Below are 20,673 nucleotides of genomic sequence, written 5' to 3'. Positions count from 1 at the left end.
AGAAGGATCTGCTTTTCCGAGCCTCCACGTCGATTCGAGACTTTGAGTCGTCCGATCATAATCGTGGACGCATCGAAAGGATCTACTTTTCCGAGCCTCCACGTCGATGTGAGAATTTTAGCCGTCCGATCGTAATCGTGAACGTACCAGAAGCATCTGCTTTTCCGCAAGGCGTTTCTTTCCTTGTTTGCGTCATTTCACATTAGACGTTAGCTGACTGGCCCAACTTATCATCGTTGTTACTCTACAAACTGATCCAAAAGCCCTATAGTGAACCAGTCCAACACACCGTGGGCCTCACACCACATAACCGCAGAGTGACAGAACCCTGTGACCGCTTCTAAGATTCTCCCGGCCCGACGAGCGCCCACGGCGGTGTTTCCGCACCGAACCGCATCATCTGCTAGCGGCGTTGTATCCATGGTGATGGGGCTCCTAGTTCATACGTTTACTTCCTTCTTCTGCCGCAATTAATGCAAGATGGTAGTGGATGTGTCGTGTGCGTTAACTATACCTTTTGATTAGGTTCATCTATCTATATAGCCTTTTGGTCATCCCATAATAGTTTTGTGTTCGTTTTTCCCTTCTATCAATCCGCAATGCCTTGTCTTCCATCCACCGCCTCCTGAAAAGGAGATGTGACAACATCTATAGGTGGCAAGATCCACACATGTGGGCGACGTTCTCACAAAGGTGTCGCTGCACCGCCCGTTCCACATTCCATCACTAGCAAAGAAGCGTTGAGGGTCGAGGCCAACATGGCACACATCGATGAGGGGATGGTGTCGGTGTCAAAACCGGCGGATCTCGGGTAGGGGGTCCCGAACTGTGGATACTGGATCGATGGGGAACAAGGGACGCAGAACGTGATATTTACCCAGGTTCGGGCCCTCTCTAAGAGGTAATACCCTACGTCCTGCTTGATTATATTGCTTGTGTATATGGGATTACAGAGTTAATCTACCTCGAAATCAGAGGAACTAAACCCTAACTAATAGGATGGCGATTGTTCTCCTCATCTCTACGGACTAACCCCCTGGTATATATAGACACCAGGGATACTAGGGTTTACAGATAGTCGGTTACATCAAGGAAACACCAGATATTCCATCCTGGCTTGGGGTACACACCAAGGCACAAGTGTCTTGGGTCCGGACATGGTGCAGTCCAACAATCCGACCCACGTGAGATGAGCCGGCACCCCGAGAACCCCCTAATCCAGGACTCCCTCGGTAGCCCCCGAACTAGCCTTCAACGTCGGTTTCATATATCTCCCATGATTGCAGGCTCCGGCTTGCGGGCGAGTTCCCTTTCTCCCGAGTGTTCGGAATAATCCTCCTCCAGAGAAGTCTTCAAACGGCGCTTGATCCAATTCGGCCATACGCCGAGCCGTGTCCGAAGTCCGAACTATCTGTTCCACTTAGCTCCAAAGGACAATCGTTCGAGTGTGAACAGTATCCTTGACTGACAACTTTTGGCGAAGGGCCGCGCCCGGTTATAAACATAAAGACTCGATACGCGGCTCGAGGCCGCCCCTTCATAGGCACGTCTCTTCGACATGGAGATCGTGTCCCATTTTTAAGGGATTCGATCAATGATTTCACAATATCCCACTCGCGCATCACGCCACAAGTTTATCGGGAATAGGCGAGGTGAGTGGCACATTTATAGGACTATTGGTATTACGACTGCTTATAAAAGGGAATATGCACAATTGTCCCCATATGCCTTCTTCTTCCTCTCGCCACAACCCTTCCCAAACTACAAAGCTCGAGCGCTCCAATCCATCTCTTCGCCACGGCTCTGCTCCCCGTTCTTGGCGATGGCGGGATCTGGTGCGGGGGGCAAGTGGGAGGCCTCGACCGTCATCAATAAGGATGTCAAGGACTTGAAGCGTGTCGGCTACCGCCCAGCCGCCGTTGTTCACCGGGCCCCAGAAGTGGGCTAGGCCATCCCCAACCCGCGACATGGTGAGAGGGTGGTGTTCATCCCCCACTTAGTTCGAGGGCTAGGCTTTTTGCTCCACCTGTCGGAGTAAATGGCAACGGGTAGCCTAACCGACTGCCCCTGGTTCTTCTGAAAAAATTATCAGGCCTTCGGGCCTCCAAGCACTCCGAGCATTGGGCCGCCTTCCCTGGCCGGCTACCTCTGAAGCCGACTCCCGGAAGGCGACCCAACCTCACCAACTCCTCCCCAGGACGACTACGGGGTGGCCGGCTCCTAGGAGCCGGCCGAGACCACAACCACCAAAGCTGTTCCCACATAACGGCGACACGACGGGGTGTGGCCACAGTGCGGCCCACTACCCCCAAAGCCCGAGGCGGGCATGGCTACAGGAGGCCGTACGGGACAGCCGTCTCCCGTGCGGCTCGGCACTGTAGCCATGCTGGCCTCAACGTCACCCACGACCGACTCCCGTACGGCCTGCGGGTGGCGGGCCCCTTCAGCCAGAGAGAGGCGTGAAGGCGGCCCGGCCTTTCCCAGTCGGCCAAGAGCGTAGCCGGCCGGCTACTCCCTTCCTCGAAGCAGGAGCCCCATTAAGGAGACAAGACGAGGTAAGGCTACAGTGAGAGCCCCCGAGACGGCCCACTGTAGCCACACTTACCTCAACAAAGCCCTCGTCATCAGAGGCACGGCTACAGTAAGCAGCCGCCGACAAGACCCTAGGCGGTGGGGCCGACCTGTCGACCAAGTAGCCGGCAGCCGGCGGGACCCAGCAGCCGGCGGGACCCAGAAGCCGGCGAGCGTAGACACTGACGGCTGGGACCAGCTCCCAGTCGGATTACCGTTGTACCCCCGGGGGGTAGGCCTATATAAACCCCCCGGAGCACCCATGCAAAGGGTTCGCACCTAAGCATAGTTGGCCTCTGAGCATAGAGTTGCCTTCTGAGCATAGCACACACACCATAGATAGAGAGAAGTAAGAGCTAGCCCTGTTCTTCTTCTCCCTTGATCTCAACAGCTCTAGGAGCGATTGTAGCTACCTTTTATCGATCTAGTGATCATGCGGAGACCCCGCAGAGCAGGACTAGGGGTGTTATCTCCTCGGAGAGCCCCGAACCTGGGTAAGATTCGCCGGCGTGCATGTCTTCGCCTCATCCCGTTTCCGGGCACCGGCGACGTTTTATTGGCTCCCACAATGATAAGCCATCCCTTGGCATATGTCGCACCAACCACCCGACATTTGGCGCCCACCGTGGGGCCAGGTGCACCGTCGTCCGGAGACCTGTTCTGGACGGGAACCCTCTTCCTCCCCCGCGAGCGCAGCCAGCTTGTTGCACCCGATGGCGTTTGCCTCGACGCGCTGCAAGGCGTCGACGACGCCTGCGCAGCGAGCCGCCTCGCCGATCTGCTCGGCGAGACTCGCATCTCCGACGAGCCTGCGTCCGACGCAGGCACCGACTACCCCGAGAGCCGCCTCGTCAGCCTCCTCGACCAACTTCACGTCTCCAGCGAGCCTGCTGCGGACATGGAGTCGGTCGGCTCCACCGACCCGATGCTCATCGACTCCGACACCGCGTCGCTTGACGCCTACCCCTCCGACATGGTGGTCTTCAATGACCCCCTCCCTCGAGCTGACAGCGGCAGCAGCGCTGTCACCGAAGTGCTGGTCATCAGCCACGTCTCCAACTCGGGCGAGAATGCCCGCGACGCTCAGCAAGCGGCGATGCACGACCTCTCCGTCCCCATCCCGGCCGACGCCGACGCCGAGACCCTGGAGGCACGCCGCCTTGCCCTCATCGCGGAGGGCCAGAAGATAGCCTCGATGAGACGCCTCACCGAGGCCCACCAGCGCGAAATCGACCGCGCCGCCTTCGGCACGCCACCGCCTAGCGGCTCGAGCCGAGCCGGCTTCATCCAGAAGCGCGGCGCAGCCGTTGCCAGCATGCTGGGCGCAGATCGCCCCGTCTACGCCACCCCGCTCGAGAATCTGCGAGCCGCTCAGGCGACTGCTGAGGAGCTCAATGGGCTGGGAGCCGATGAGCTCCCCTACATGACAAGACGGATCCAGCAGCTGATCGACGCGGCTGCAGAACGGCACGAAGCCGGCGCCCGTGCTGACAGTCATCCCCCGCGCAGGGAGCACGCCGCGACGTCCCGCTCGCCGACTGCGAGCGGCGCACGCCAGAAGAAAGACAAGGAGCCGGCTGCCAGCCGCAGCCGGACTCGTATCACCATCGAGCGCGACGCGGAGGGCCGCCCTCGAGCAGTATAGCACCAAGAAAACCTGCCTCCTCCCTCGCCTCGAAGAGAAAGACGCCTCACTCCGCCGCCCATCACACATCCGACTCTTGGCGACCGACTCGGACGCCGAGAAGGAGTCGGCGAGAGTGACGCCCGCCACAGGATCGACCGCCTTGCTCGATCCTTGGCGTTAGAAGAAGAAGACGATGTCGGCCCGCCATGCTTTGGCCCCCGCATCCGCGACGAGCCCTTCCCCAAAGGGTTCTCGCTCCCCAGAGACACGCCCAAGTACAACGGCTCAGTGAAGCCGGAAGATTGGCTCATCGACTACTCCACGGCCGTCAGCATCGCCAACGGCAATCGGCGCGTCGCCGTGAAGTACGTCCCCCTGATGCTGCAGGGCACGGCGCGCACATGGCTCAACAGCCTCAAGCCCTACAGCATCAACAGTTGGCTGGACTTCACCGAAGTTTTCGTCCGCAACTTCACCAGCACCTACAAGCGGCCTCCCAAGCCTCGCCAGCTCTCCCTTTGCGTCCAAGGGCCCAACGAGTCGACCCGCGACTACCTCACGCGATGGGCCGAGCTCCGCAACTCCTGCGAGGGAGTGCACGAGGTCCAGGCCATCGAGTACTTCACCGCCGGGTGCCGAGAGGGCACCCTCCTCAAGCACCGACTCCTCTGCGACGAGCCGGCTACCCTCGATGAGTTGCTGGTTACCGCCGACAAGTACGCCACTGCCGACTCCTCCATGAAGACCGAGCTCCGAGTGGACGCCTCGGGGAAAGTAATTACTCCGGCTCCCAAGACGCCGACTGGCGACCCTAATCAGCGCCCCTACCAGAACGACCACAAGCGCAAGGGCCCCATGCCGACTTCCTCCAGTCGGCAGGTGGCCACAGTTGAAGACAAGCAGCCCGAAGAGCGGCCCGCTCCCAAGAAGAAGGGTGGCCGACCGCCCTGGCAGCCGTCTTTCTCCTACGAGCAAGCACTCGACGCCCCCTGCAAGTTCCACAGCGGCGCGAAGCCGTCCAACCACACAACACGGAAATGCCACTGGCTCACCCGCATCACCAAGGGTGAGGGAATGTTGCCGCCTCCGCCTCCCGGCCAGCCGCCTCCAGCCCCCCAGCCGCCGGCGGCTCGGCCGGCAGTCGGCGCCATTCAAGACGAATTCCCCGAAGAGCACGCCGCCTACGTCGTCTTCACCAGTCAAGCCGACGACAAGCGCAGCCGACGCCGGCAGCACCAAGAAGTGAACGCAGTCGCCTCTAGCACCGCCGAGTTCATGCACTGGTCGGAAAAGCCAATCAGCTGGAGCCAGGCCGACCACCCAGAGTTGATGCCTTCGCCTGGCTCCTATGCGATGGTCTTGGACGTCACCCTCGCGACGGAGAGGCGAGCTGCCAGATTTTCCCGCGTCCTGATAGACGGCGGAAGCAGTATCAACATACTGTACCGCGACACCATGGAGAAGCTGAACATCAAGGCGAAGCAGCTCATGCCGAGCCGCACCGTCTTCCATGGTATCGTACCCGGCCTGTCTTGCTCTCCAATCGGCAAGATCAAAATGGATGTTCTCTTCGGAGACAAAGATCATTTTCGCTGGGAAGCAATATGGTTCGAGGTAGTGGATTTGGAGAGCCCCTATCATGCACTACTTGGTCGACCTGCTTTGGCCAAGTTCATGGCTGTGCCCCACTACGCCTACCTGAAGATGAAGATGCCGAGCTCGAAGGGGATCATCACGGTAGCCGACGACTACAAGAAGTCCATCGAGTGTGCCATGGCCAGCAGCCGGCTGGCCGAGTCCCTCGTGGTGGCAGAAGAGAAGAAGATGTTGGAACGGGTTGTGGCCATGGCCGGCAAGCAGCCGGCCTTGTCGCCCAACCCCAAGGATTGTGATGCGCAGGGCTCCTTCCAGCCTGCAAAAGAGACGAAGAAGATACCTCTAGACCCGGAGAACCCAGAGAGGTTCGCTGTGATTGGGGCAAACTTGGACAGTAAATAGGAAGGCGAGCTCGTCGACTTCCTCCGTGAGAATCGAGACATCTTTGCATGGTCCCCAAAGGACATGCCGGGTGTCCCGAAGGATTTCGCCGAGCACAAATTACATGTCCGAGCTGATGCGAAGCCGGTCAAGCAACCCCTCCGCCGACTATCAGAAGAGAAGCGAAGAATTGTGGGAGAAGAGATAGCCCGGCTCCTTGCAGCCGGCTTCATCATGGAAGTGTTCTTCCCAGAGTGGCTTGCCAATCCAGTTCTGGTTCTGAAGAAGAATAACAAGTGGCGTATGTGTATAGACTACACTAGCCTGAACAAGGCCTGCCCCAAGGATCCGTTTGCTCTGCCACGGATTGACCAAGTGATAGACTCCACAGCCGGATGCGAGCTGTTAAGTTTTTTGGATGCATACTCAGGGTATCATCAGATCAAGTTGGACCCAGCTGACCGCCTGAAGACTGCCTTCATCACACCCTTTGGAGCTTTCTGCTACCTGACAATGACATTCGGCTTGAGAAATGCCGGTGCCACTTTTCAGCGTTGCATGCAGAAATGTCTCTTGAAACAACTCGGCAGAAATGCCCACGTCTATGTAGACGACATTGTGGTGAAGACAGAGAAGCGTGGTACCTTGCTGGAAGACCTGAAAGAAACATTCGCCAACTTGCGCCGATTCCAGATCAAGCTCAATCCCGAGAAGTGCGTGTTCGGAGTGCCAGCCGGCCAGCTGCTAGGCTTCCTGGTCTCCGAACGCGGCATTGAGTGCAACCCCGTCAAGATCAAGGCCATCGAGAGGATGGAGATTCCCACCAAGCTGCGAGATGTGCAGAAGTTCACTGGCTGCTTAGCCTCCCTGGATCGTTTTATCAGCCGACTAGGAGAAAAGGCTCTCCCCCTGTACCGACTCATGAAGAAGTCCACTCACTTTGAGTGGAATGATCAAGCCGACCAAGCCTTCCATGAGTTGAAGAAAATGTTGACCACTCCGCCTGTCCTGGCAGCGCCGACTGAGAAGGAGCCCATGCTCCTCTACATCGCCGCGACTAGCCGAGTCGTCAGCACTGTTGTTGTGGTCCAGCGCCCGGAGGAAGGCCGAGCCCAGCTGGTCCAGAGGCCGGTCTACTATCTCAGCGAAGTACTGTCTAGCTCAAAGCAAAACTACCCGCACTACCAGAAGATGTGCTATGGGGTGTACTTCGCTGCCAAGAAATTGAAGCCCTACTTCCAAGAGCACCCCATCACGGTCGTGTGCACTGCCCCGCTCGCCGAGATCATAGGCAGCCGGGATGCATCCGGCCGGGTGGCCAAATGGGCCATTGCCTTGGCGCCCTACACGATTTTCTATCAACCCCGCACCGCCATCAAGTCGCAAGCATTGGCCGACTTCCTCGTCGACTGGGCCGAGACCCAGTACTTACCGCCGGCTCCCGACTCCACCCATTGGCGGATGCACTTTGACGGGTCCAAGATGCGCACCGGCTTGGGAGCCGGCATCGTCCTCACCTCTCCCAAAGGCGACAAGCTCAAGTACACGCTGCAGATCCACTTCGCCGCCTCCAACAATGTCGCCGAGTACGAGGCGCTCGTACATGGGCTCCGGCTAGCCAAAGAACTCGGCATACGCCGGATCCTGTGCTATGGCGACTCAGACTTGGTGGTCCAGCAATCATCTGGCGACTGGGACGCCAAGGACGCGAACATGGCGAGCTACCATTTCCTCGTCCAGCAGATGAGCGGATACTTCGAAGGGTGCGAGTTCCTCCACGTGCCAAGGGCCGATAACGACCAAGCAGATGCCCTAGCACGGATCGGCTCCACCCGACAAGCCATACCGACTGGCGTCTCCCTCCAGCGCCTCCTCAAGCCGTCCATCAAGCCGTCTCCAGAGTCGGATTCCATCTTCGTACCGCCTGCGCCAGAAACAGCCGGATCCGACTGGAGAAATCCCGCAGGCGGCACGGGGACTTCGACGACTGACCCGGGGACTGCCGTAGTCGCACCCGGCCCGGGGACTTCAGAACCTGGCTCGGGGACTGCAGCAGTCGGCCCGGGGACTGCAACGACACAAGAAGCGGTGGCCGACTCCAATACAACACCCAACCCACCCACCCGAGTCATGGTGGCCACATTAACAGAAGAAGAAGTCACAGCTCCCTCATGGGCCCAGCCCATCCTCAAGTTCCTAGTCAGCAGAGAGCTGCCGGCTGATGAGATCTCAGCAAGACTAGTGCAACGACGAGCCGCAGCATACACAATAATCAACAGAGAGCTTGTGAAGCGCAGCGTCACTGGAGTCTTCCAGCGTTGCATCGAGCCAGAAAAAGGAGTGGCAATCCTCAAAGACATCCACCAAGGCGAATGCGGCCATCACGCAGCCTCAAGATCCCTCGTGGCCAAAGCTTTCCTCCACGGTTTCTTCTGGCCGACTGCCTTGGAGGACGCTAAAGAAATAGTCAAGAGCTGCAGAGGATGCCAAGTTTTTAGTTCCAAGCAACACCTGCCGGCTTCTGCACTCAAGACCATTCCCCTCACCTGGCCTTTTGCCGTCTAGGGACTGGACATGGTGGGCCCTTTCAAGACAGCCCGCGGCGGCCTGACACATCTACTCGTTGCTGTGGACAAGTTCACAAAGTGGATCGAAGCCAAGCCGATTAAGAAGCTGAACGGGCCGACTGCCGTGACATTCATCACCGACATCACTACTCGGTACGGCGTGCCGCACAGCATCATCACCGACAACGGCACGAACTTTGCCAAAGGAGCACTGGCACGTTTCTGCGCGACGCAGGGCATCCGACTGGACTTAGCGTCCGTTGCCCACCCGCAGTCAAACGGCCAGGTCGAGCGAGCAAATGGACTCATCCTCTCTGGCATCAAACCCCGACTGGTTGTACCACTGGAGCGATCGGCCGGCTGCTGGCTCGAAGAGCTGCCGGCTATCCTCTGGAGCCTGCGCACTACACCTAACAAGTCAACCGGCTTCACTCCATTCTTCCTCGTGTACGGTGCCGAGGCTATCATCCCAACAGACATCGAGTTCGACTCGCCTCGGATCACCATGTACACGGAGGAGGAAGCCAAAGAAGCAAGAGAAGACGGCGTCGACCTACTGGAAGAAGGCCGGCTGTTAGCCCTCAGTCGGTCCGCCATCTACCAGCAAGGGCTGCGCCGCTACTACAACCGCAAGGTCAAGCCAAGATCCTTCCAAGAGGGCGACCTTGTGCTCCGGCTGATCCAGCGAACAGCCGGCCACCACAAGCTCTCGGCCCCTTGGGAAGGCCCCTTCGTCGTCAGCAAGGCACTCGGCAACGACTCCTACTACTTAATCGACGCGCAAAAAACCAAGAGCATGCAAGAGAGACGACTCCGGCAAGGAGTCGGAGCGACCATGGAACGCAAACCTCCTAAGACGATTTTACAGCTGAAAAGCAGTATGTATCACGCTCCCCTTTTGTATTAAGTACAAAACAACAGGCCCCCCGAACAGTACTCGGAGACTGCCTTTTATTTATCTATGAATGACGAGTGTCATATCCACGAATGTATTATTACATTTTGAATTTGTGTCCGGCACCGGGTTCGACTAGTCGGCCCGGGGACTGGCCGCCTTGAGCTATATCGCAAGTTTTTCCTAAAGTCAGAAAAGTAGTGCGCCGGCTCCCAAGTCCTCTCTTGTTGAAAGTCGCAGCTCAAAGAACTGACTGTCCAACTAGCAAGAGAGAAGACAGAAAGGATGCCTACACAAAAAATGGCTAAGGAACAACTAACCTATATAGCAAAGAGACGGCCTCCAAATATGCCCGCCGGCTGTCAAAGCAGCCGGCTGGCCGGCTTCCTAAAAAACTTAGCTTTAGTCCAGCAGAGCCAAAGTACTTCCCCCTCCCCAATCGGCCAGGCACTCCCCGGCTACAGATTGCAGAGCAACTGTTTGACTGGGGAGGCGGCAACCAAGGGAGGGCGGCAAAGGAAAAAGCAGAAGGACAAAGGGCAAAGTACAAGGAAAAGACCAAATGCATAAGTTATATATACATAAAGCCCCCAACAGGCGGCAACAGACATAAGTTCGAATACACCCAGTGGGTGGAATTGTGCGAATTTAACCAAACATTGTTCTAAAGAGTAACAAAGCAGAAAAGCAAAAGACGGCGGACTAGGACACGACATGGAGGCCGAGCTGGACGGTGAAGGTGGCCTCGCCGGCTGAAGGAGTGGCCGCCTAGCGGGTCACGGCCTGGCCACCACCTACGGCAGGCGACGCACTCGCACACGACGTGGTGCTGGAGGTGCGGTCAGGCTGAGGCTGGCCTGCTGCTCCACCAGCCGGCTCGGCGTCTTCACCTTCCTCCTCCTCTTCTTCACCCTCGTCGCTGGAGTCGATCTCCTCCGCCGAGTCTTCGCCGTACGCCGGGTCCAGCCCGAACCACTCCTCCGGCTGGGCAACTCCATTGTCATCCACCTCGGGGGCGAAGACGTTGGTGTCGGTGTAGTCGGCGATCGCCGAAGCCCGCCGAATGATGGCTGGCCGCGCCGGCTCCAGCTCCGTGTCGGCTTGCTGCCGCCAGGTAGCCAGCTGGTCCAGGTTGAGGCCGGGGTACCAGGCCTTGACGAACTCCAGCGCCCGCCTGGCACCGGAGCGGGCCGCCGACGCCTTCCAAGCCTCGAAGCGGCCGACTGCTACCTCCAGCCAGTCGGCGGTCCGACTGGGGGTGCGAGGGACCACTTGGCCAGGCCAGAGGGCGACCAAGACCTATGACCCGGCACGCTGAAGCCGGCGGAGCAGCCGGTGAGCCGGCTGGATGCGAGCCTGGATCGCCAGGAGCTGTTCCTCCAGCGAGCGGCCGGCGGTTGGCGAGATCTCAAAGCCGGCTTGCCTCTTCGCTTGGCGACGGGCCTCGATGGCCTGGTTGGCGGCAGTTGAATAGCCAGGGAAATACTCTGCGCGAAGAAGAAAGGAAGAGAAGAACACCAAAATCAGAAAGCAAGCCAAAGTGGCAGACGGCAAGAAAGGACGGAAAGGTAGACGGCTTACCGTCAACCAGATCCTCGATCTGGCCATAACCGGAGACCAGAGTCTGCCTGGCCTCTGCCCAGCCGGCCGCCTCCATCTCGAACTCGGCCTGGAGAGCGGCTTCGCGATCCTGCGCAGCCTTCAGCGCCGCCTTGTGGCCTTCCTCCTGGTCGGCCAGCTTCTTGACCAGGCGGTCGCGCTCCTGCACCAAGGCGGCGAGCTCGGCATCCTTGGCACGAAGAGCAGTCTGGGACTCCCCCAGCTGTGCCCTTAGACTGGCGTTGGCCGCTGCAGAAACGGAAGAAGAAGAAGAACAATAAGAAATCGTCAAGGAAGATCCGACCCGACTGCTCAGCAGTCGGCCCGAATCTCGGGGACTACACCCAGTGGGTGCGCTGACGCGCCCCCACATGAGAGAAAGATCAAGTCACATACCTCGGCTCTCAGTAAGGTCGGCGGTCTTCTGAGTCAGCTCCCGAGCCTGGGAGTTGAAGGCGGCCGCTCGAAGGTTGTGATAGTCCTGCAAGACGGACAGAAGACCGAAGTGAGAACAAAAACAGCAAAGACAAAAACCTCCAAGAAGTTCCAAGCCGCCTACTCAGCAGCCGACTCGGAACTCGGGGACTACACCCTATGGGTGCGCTGACGCGCCCCCACGAAAGAAATCAAGATCAAGACGGGAATACTAACCCGGATGGCTGCCCGCGTTGCGAGGAATTCGTCGGTGAACTGCCTCAGCGCCGCGGCTTGGCTTTGGAGCCGGGTCCGGACGTCTTGTGCAGCCACGTTCACTACGGCTGTCCCTCCGCCTGGCGTCCACCCCGAGGTAGCGTTGGCCGCCTCCGCGTCTCGGGCCGACGAGCTGGAGCCCACGGCCGGCTGTGGCTCCGACGCGGCCTTCTGCGGCTCCGACGCGGCCTTCCCCGCACGCCGGCTCGGCGGAACCCGGACCGCCACCTCAACCCCGCGGCCGGCTCGCCCTCCGCCGACTGTGCAGGCTGCGGATCAGGCTGGCCGCCTTGGGCCGTCCCAGTTGGCAGGGTCGGCTCTGGCCCCTTCTCCAAAATGATGACGTCGTCGCCGCTTCCTCCCAGCCCCGGCTGGGAGCCGCTGGCTCCCCCTGGCGAGGGCTCCACGTCCCCAGGCGCCATGACGCGCAGGGGGGTGACCACCAAAGCCTCCCCTGCCGCCGCCGCTGCCTCAGCCTCTGCCTGGGCCCTGGCTGCGGCCTCGGCGAGTGCCTTCGCCGCCTCCTCCTCCCGAGCCGCCTGGGCGGCGGCTGCCTTCCGTGCCTCCGCCTCCCATGCCTCCTGCTCCTCCCGCACCTCCCGCGCGTTCCTTTCCGTCGCCTCCTGGAGGTCGGCGCGGGGGTCCACGCGGCGGGTGGTGCTCCCCGAGCCCCTTGGCGACTCGACGACGGAGCCGGCAGCCGCCCGCTCAAGTGACAACGGAGCCCTGATCGTTGAAGAAAAAGACGAGAGTTCAAGAACCACCAAAGAAAAGAAAGAAAGAGAGTACATAGAGAAAGAGAACTTACGCCGACACGGTCTGCGGTTGCTTCACCACTTTGCGGAAACGAGCCGCCTTCGCGGCCGCCTCCTCCCGCCTGGTGGCCGCCGCCCCGCCCCTGGGTTTCTTCGTTCGGCTACCGAACAGACCCTGGGCGGCGCGACGCTTCTGCCCTCCGCCCCGAGCAGGCTGCGCGGCGGAGGAGCCCGCGCCGCGTCCAGATGCCGGCTGGCGGCGCGGGACGGCTTCGGCTTCATCTTCGTCCGGCCAGTCGTCGAAGGTAGCAGTGAACTCGGAGCCGCCGGCTTGGCCACCGCCCGGCTCGACGGCGTCGTCCATATGGACCGCCCCCAGGTCGGGGTCCTCCAGGTCGTGTTCGGTCCGGTCGAGGACGAAGCGGCGCTCCGTGTCTGACCCGCCGGCCGGCCGAAGCAGAGGGCTCTGTCGAAGAACAAGCCGACTAAGTCAGAGTCGGCCAAGAGATGCTCGGCAACAAGGCTGAGAGAGAGAGAGAAAAAGATACAAGGGGAACATACCGTAGGCGGAGGATTGGCTCGGCTGTATGGCTCCTTGCCGAACTGCCACTCTTCAGTGAGTTGGCAGTTTGCAAGGTAGTTCACCATGTAGGCGACCTCATGGCGCGACATCTCCTTGGTGCACATTCGGCTCGGATTGAGCTGGCCGCTCATCTGACAGATCAGATGAGGCCGGCTCTGGAGCGGAAGAACCCGGCGCGTGACGAACGCGGCCAGGAGGTCGGGCCCCGTCAGGCCCTCCGACTGGACCATCACCCGCAGTCGGGCGATGGCGGCGTTTCAGGCCTGCGACAACGTCACCGCCCGGAAGGACCACTGGGGCAGCCTGCCCGCCGGTGGGCCGGCTACGTAAGCCGGCAGGTTGATGTAGTCGCCCCGTGGAGCGATGTTCCGCACGTAGAAGTACGACTTCTGCCACTTCTTCACCGATTGGATCAGCGTGATGACGGGGAAGGGGTTGTCGGCGCCCGATCTCCGCGACGCGATGAAGGCGCCAGTATGAGCTGGCACGCCCTTGCTGCGCGTGCCCAGCTTCGACTGGAAGAGCCCCCCCCAGAGCTCAAGGGTGGGGAGGACGTCGAGATAGCCCTCGCACAGGGTGACGATGGCAGACAGCAGCACCACCGCGTTGGGGGTGAGATGGTGCGGCTGGAGCTGATAGAATTCGAGCCAGGAGCGGAAGAAGGCGCTCACTGGCAGGCCGAAGCCGCGCAAGAAGTGCGAGCGGAAGACCACCCGCTCGCCCTACTGCGGCCTCGGTGAGATTTCCTTCACCGGCGCGAGGCGGACCTCCACTTTGTCCGCGCTGGGCAGCCGCCGCGTGTCGCGAAGGAAGTCGACGTGGTCGCCATGGACGATGGAGCCGTCCCAATCCCCGCCAAGCTGCTCTACGGTGGGAGGCATGGCGAGAGCTAGCACGACAGCGGAGGAGCGTGCGGTGGAAGAGCGCGGCGGCGAGGCGCTGTCGCGAGAACGAGCGAGGGAAGAAGACGGTGGAAGTAGGAGGAGCGTGCGAGGGCCTGCCGCCCTCCACCTCCCCCTACTTATAGCCTCACGAGGCCGAAGAGGCCGGACGTGGGGGAGACATGGGATTAACTGCGCCCACTCCCCCCACGTCTCGCGATTATTGCGCATAAATGCGAGCCGAAACTGCCGCACGGAACGTGCGGGCGGTTTCGGGATACAAAAGATCCGCGCCTGGGCCGGGGCGCGGACGTGGCGGGCCCCCTCCCTGCGGCGAAGTCCCGTCGCACGCGTGGGTTGGCAGGCTTTCCGGCCACGTGGTTCGCAGACGGCCAGTGGCCGGCCCGCGGCCCGGAGCGCGCGCCAGCGGGCTCCCGCCCTCTGACTCCGGAAGATTTCGACTCAGGCGGCGCACCTGACTAAGGCCGGCTCCCAGCTGCCGGCTTATCAAGATAGGAAGCTGATCGAGCTTCTCAACCCCTACTCCACCTCGAAGCCCAATCAGCTTCGGGGACTACTGTCGGAGTAAATGGCCACGGGTAGCCTAACCGACTGCCCCTGGTTCTTCTGAAAAAATTATCAGGCCTTCGGGCCTCCAAGCACTCCGAGCATTGGGCCGCCTTCCCTGGCCGGCTACCTCTGAAGCCGACTCCCGGAAGGCGACCCAGCCTCACCAACTCCTCCCCAGGACGACTACGGGGTGGCCGGCTCCTAGGAGCCGGCCGAGACCACAACCACCAAAGCTGTTCCCACATAACGGCGACACGACGGGGTGTGGCCACAGTGCGGCCCACTACCCCCAAAGCCCGAGGCGGGCATGGCTACAGGAGGCCGTACGGGACAGCCGTCTCCCGTGCGGCTCGGCACTGTAGCCATGCTGGCCTCAACGTCACCCACGACCGACTCCCGTACGGCCTGCGGGTGGCGGGCCCCTTCAGCCAGAGAGAGGCGTGAAGGCGGCCCGGCCTTTCCCAGTCGGCCAAGAGCGTAGCCGGCCTCCAGAAGCCGGCTACTCCCTTCCTCGAAGCAGGAGCCCCATTAAGGAGACAAGACGAGGTAAGGCTACAGTGAGAGCCCCCGAGACGGCCCACTGTAGCCACACTTACCTCAACAAAGCCCTCGTCATCAGAGGCACGGCTACAGTAAGCAGCCGCCGACAAGACCCTAGGCGGTGGGGCCGACCTGTCGACCAAGTAGCCGGCAGCCGGCGGGACCCACCAGCCGGCGGGACCCACCAGCCGGCGGAGAAGCCGGCGAGCGTAGACACTGACGGCTGGGACCAGCTCCCAGTCGGATTACCGTTGTACCCCGGGGGGTAGGCTTATATAAACCCCCCGGAGCACCCATGCAAAGGGTTCGCACCTAAGCATAGTTGGCCTCTGAGCATAGAGTTGCCTTCTAAGCATAGCACACACACCATAGATAGAGAGAAGCAAGAGCTAGCCCTGTTCTTCTTCTCCCTTGATCTCAACAGCTCTAGGAGCGATTGTAGCTACCTTTTATCGATCTAGTGATCATGCGGAGACCCCGCAGAGCAGGACTAGGGGTGTTATCTCCTCGGAGAGCCCCGAACCTGGGTAAGATTCGCCGGCGTGCATGTCTTCACCTCATCCCGTTTCCGGGCACCGGCGACGTTTTATTGGCTCCCACAATGATAAGCCATCCCTTGGCATATGTCGCACCAACCACCCGACACCACCCCTTCGTCCGAGGGTTGATGTACTTTTATGGGCTAGACTTTCACGATCTAGCCCCGACCTCCATCCTCCACCTTTCATCCTTCATCATCATTTGTGAGGCTTTCCTCCGCATCCATCCGCACTTCGGCTTATGGCTGAAGGTATTCAATGTGAAGTCGAAGATTGTGGACGGCCAACAAGTGGACTGCGGGGGAGCAATGGTTAGCAAGCTGACCCGTGTAGAGTGGCCAGTGGGCACGTTCATAGACACATTCAAGGTTTGGCAGAGAGAGTGGTTTTATATCATAGAACCACGATGCGGCCTGGGCGGCGGCCCCGGAGTTCAGATCTGGACCACCCATGAGGCTGACCTCGTGGACCAAGAAGAGCCCCGACTGGGGGTCTCCCGAAGAAGTGGAACTAGTGCAAAAGCGCGTCCTCAGCGTGAAGAAGGCTGGCGTCAAGCTAACCAGTGTGATCCAGGTGATGCTCAATTGGCGCTCCTCCCTTGCCAGCAGCGGGACACCCCAATGTGGGCGTACAAGTCCGAAGACCCTACCACCGTGCGCCACTTCCTCGAAGCCACCTATGACAAGCTGTGGAGGGCGCTATTCAAACCCAAGAAAGAGGATTGGCCGGCGGAAGATGAGGAGGACACTGGCCTCGACGCCGAACACCCTCCCAAGAAGGTAACAAGACTTGTATCCGTTCTAAAGTCGGACATTCATATTACAGTAGATTGATTTTTCGCTCTCCTATTCCCGCGGGGTTGGCTCGAGAAGGCCGAGAAGATGAACAACCCGACCCCACTGCCTGAAGACCCCCAGTTGGCTCAGCTGGAAGAAATGCTGGCCACGGTGCCGTCTAAGGCGCTAGAGAAAAAGGAACACAAGAAAAAGAAGAACCCTGCGAGGGAGGCCCGGGAGGGTCTCCTCCCGTGGATCCCTTCGGACACCAAGTCTAGGGACATCCATGTCCCCTCCACATACGAGGGGGAGCAGGACGAAGAGGGGGAAGAGGAGAGTGACTCTCCCCGTACCAGAAAAAGAGCGGCCTCCGCCGAGGCCGAAGAGGGGCATCCTCCCCCGCCTCCGAAGAGGAGCAGGGGATGTTGGTCATGCCCAACGATAGTTTGGACTCTGATAAGGAGTCTGTAGCCTCCGAGAAGGTCTCGGAGAAGGTGCGCAGGGTCAAGCCCCGTGCGAAAAGGTGGGAATCCGAACATTGTTTGGGCATTGGTTTTACTAACCCACCATTAACTACATGTGCCTACTTATGTTGCAGCCTGCCGCGCGACCTCCCTACCCACCAGATATCGGAGGGTACCTCTCTGCCAACCGAACTGGCGGAAAGCAGGGGCAACTCGCCTTTTGCGCCTCCTCCGGTCATCGGCGAGACCGAGGAGGTGCTATCCCAGAGGACCCCTCCCGTAACGAACACGGGGGGGTGACGTCGATGTTGACATGGCCGAGGTTGACACTTCATCGCCAAAGACCAGGAGAAGGGGCTCGGGTAAACCGAGCCCTCTCAGCAGATGATTTCGGAGCCTTCACAGCCTTTCGAAGCGTCATAGCCACCCCTCAACAAAGGGGGAGTTGAGGCCCCACCGATGGTGCCGAGCACCGGGGTTCGGGTTGCGGTAGAGTGGGTGGACCTGATGGAGGAGGCCGTGAATGACTCATCCATAGAAGTCGAACATCGTGCCCTGATGGGCACGGTTTTACAAAAGCGTTCGGTGTCGGTGTCAAAACCGGCGGATCTCGGGTAGGGGGTCCCGAACTGTGCGTCCAGGATCGATGGTAACAGGAGACAGGGGACACGAGGTTTACCCAGGTTCGGGCCCTCTCTATGGAGGTAATACCCTACTTCCTACTTGATTGATATTGGTGAATATGAGTGTTACAAGAGTTGATCTACCACGAGATCATAATGGCTAAACCCTAGAAGTCTAGCCTGTATGACTATGGTAATGTGTATATCTCTATGCGGACTACGCTCTCCGGTTTATATAGACACCGGAGAGATCTAGGGTTACATGGAGTTGGTTACATAAGAAGGAATCTACATAGTCGGTTGCCAAGCTTGCCTTCCACGCCAAGTAGAGTCCAATCCGGACACGGGTACAGTATTCGGTCTTCATGTCTTCACAGCCCATCAGTCCGGCCCAAAGGATAACAGGCCGGACCCCCGAGGACCCCTTAGTCCAGGACTCCCTCAGTAGCCCCTGAACCTGGCTTCAATGACGAGGAGTCCGGCGCGCTGATTTGTCTTCGGCATTGCAAGGCGGGTTCCCTCCTTTCGAACTCCAGAATAGTCTTCGGATGTAGTAAGTATATCTGGACCCGTGCATATAATTGCAGAGAATACAATATTCCACGAGTCCAATTTGTTGATAACTGTTTATGACACCATATCACGCCTGCCCGGTTACTATTTCCAACCGTTGGCCAGCACGTCGCCCCACGTCTCGGGGCGCGGTTTTACTGGCACGTCTTGTCAAGGCAGAGATCGTGTCCCCTTTATTCATGGGATTTTCATTAATGCAGGCGTGGGTAACCCAACCGTCCCCTGGGTACAACTCTTTGGGGATAGGTAAGTTTCGAGTCCCAGGTAGAGACGCTTAGTATTTGGGGTCTTTATATAGGGACCCAGTCTCGTCTTTTTCCTTTGCGCTTGTTTCTTCCTCAACCCCTGGCGCCTCGAGTTATAACCCTCGGGTTCCAATCTCCACCAGCCCCAATCATGTCCGGATCCAGCCGTCCAGGCCGGTGGGTGGCTTCTTCTGTCATGGAGGAGGATATTGCAAAGCTCCGTGCGGCGAGGTATCTGACCCCAGAAATCCTTCATCGGCTTCCTGCAAAGGGGCAGGTTATTCCTACCCCCAAACCCGGCGAGAGGGTAATATTTGTGTCCCACATCCTCCACGGGTTAGGGTTCGCGCTTAACCCCTTCGTCCGGGGGCTCATGTTCTACTATGGGCTAGATTTTCATGGTCTGGCCCCGGACTCTATTCTCCTCATCTCGACATTTATCGTCACGTGTGAGGCCTTCCTCCGGACTCCTCCGCACTTTGGTTTGTGGCTCAAGACCTTTGACATGAGGCCGCGAGTGACAGAGAAGGAGTAGGCAGAGTGCGGCAGCGTCATAATAGGCAAGCTTGCCAGCGCGGTTTGGTTTGAAGGATCTTTTGCCAAGTCTTCCGACCTATGGCAGCAGGGGTGGTTTCATATCAACGAGCCGCGAGGCTCCAAGTGGGCGGCTACGCCTACGTTCCGACCCGGCCCTCCAATTCAGCTTGCTTCATGGATCAATAAGGGATTGGACTGGGGATCCGTCAATGAAGTGCAGACTCTGCAAAGTCGCATCCGAAGCCTTACCGAGAAGGGCATCGATCTTGTCAACATCGTTCAAGTAATGCTAGTCCGCCGGACCCTGCCATGTCAGCGGTGGCCTCTCTGTATGTGGGAGTTTAATCTAGAAGGGCGGCGGACTCTTCAGCACTTCTTCGGCACCACGCACGAAGGAATGTGGAAATTGTATTTCGGGGAACGAGAGCAATGGCCGGACACCACCGAAGATGTTGGCCTTGACTGCAATCATCCGGACACTGCGGTAAGTACTCAATCTCCGAACACCTTCCATTCAAGCATCTCTTGACAAGATACTGAACAATCCGTCCCTATACAGGACTGGATAAAGAAAGCGGTGTTAATCTGGTGTCCGGCGCCCCTTCCCGAAGACTCTGCAACCGCCCTGCTAGCGAGAATGCCGATTCCGACACCGTACCAGGTGTCCGCAGAGGGGGGCGAGAGCAGGGAGCACAGAGGTGATACCCGGCCTGAGGATGAATTAGACGCTGTGTTCGGGGAAACCGAAACCCCTTTGTCCAAGGGCAAAGGTGCAGAGGAAACCCTCCATGGCAAAAAGAGGGCCGCTTTCGAAGATCAGGAGGGGAAGCCTTCCAAGAGAGGAAGAATTCCATCATCGGGGGGCTTGGGCCAGGCGAGCGATGCTGCCGTATGGCTTTATGACGAGGACGAACCTCTGGCCAAACCGTAAGTGAAGCTGGGGCACTTTTAAACGTACATCATTCTTTTCCTATTAGTGAAGTAATCATCCGACATATGTACATCCACGCAGGTTAACGCCTGGTGTTTCTCAATCGCCCTCCTCCTCGGGAGACCTTCTTCCGGAGATGATGGAGAGTGACACGTCTTCTCCGGCCTCCTCGCCCAACAGGGGGGATGATACCGAGGTGTTGTCATGAAGGGCTCCTCCCGATCGTCAAGTAGTGCAGGAAACGAAGAAGGCATTACCCGAAGGTGGTGCCTCTGTCACTCAGGGTTCGGGAATCAAGAATGACGGCCCCGAACCGTCCGGTTTACAGCTGGAGACGATTCTGGAGGCGAGTAAGCGGATTCCTTCAAAGGAATGTCGTACTTCGGCGGCGGTTTCCGAAGACCCCGGAGCGCCGGAAATGCTGACGGACATGCTGCGACAAGCGTCCATTTCAGAGGAGCACCGTGCCTTGATGGTTACGGTGGTCGAAAGGGTTCTATCCGCGAAGAGCGGATTGAATGAAGCCTTCTCGAGCCTTCTAAGAGGTTTTGAGGTTTGTGATGTAGTTTTGCCAATTGAATAATATTGATAGAATGCACCTGTTGTATATGCAGTAGCCCCTGAGACTCGGGTTGCCTTCCGAAGGAAGTGATCGGAGGATCAAAAAAAAGATATGCTCAGGTACTAACCTTGATTTAACTTGGAATACAGGTTGTCTCTCCCCTTGCGG

Source organism: Aegilops tauschii, chromosome 5, assembly GCF_002575655.3.
Source record: "Aegilops tauschii subsp. strangulata cultivar AL8/78 chromosome 5, Aet v6.0, whole genome shotgun sequence".
NCBI lineage: Eukaryota > Viridiplantae > Streptophyta > Magnoliopsida > Poales > Poaceae > Aegilops > Aegilops tauschii.
The sequence above is the reverse complement of the archived record's forward strand: the minus strand, read 5'-3'. Positions refer to the sequence as shown.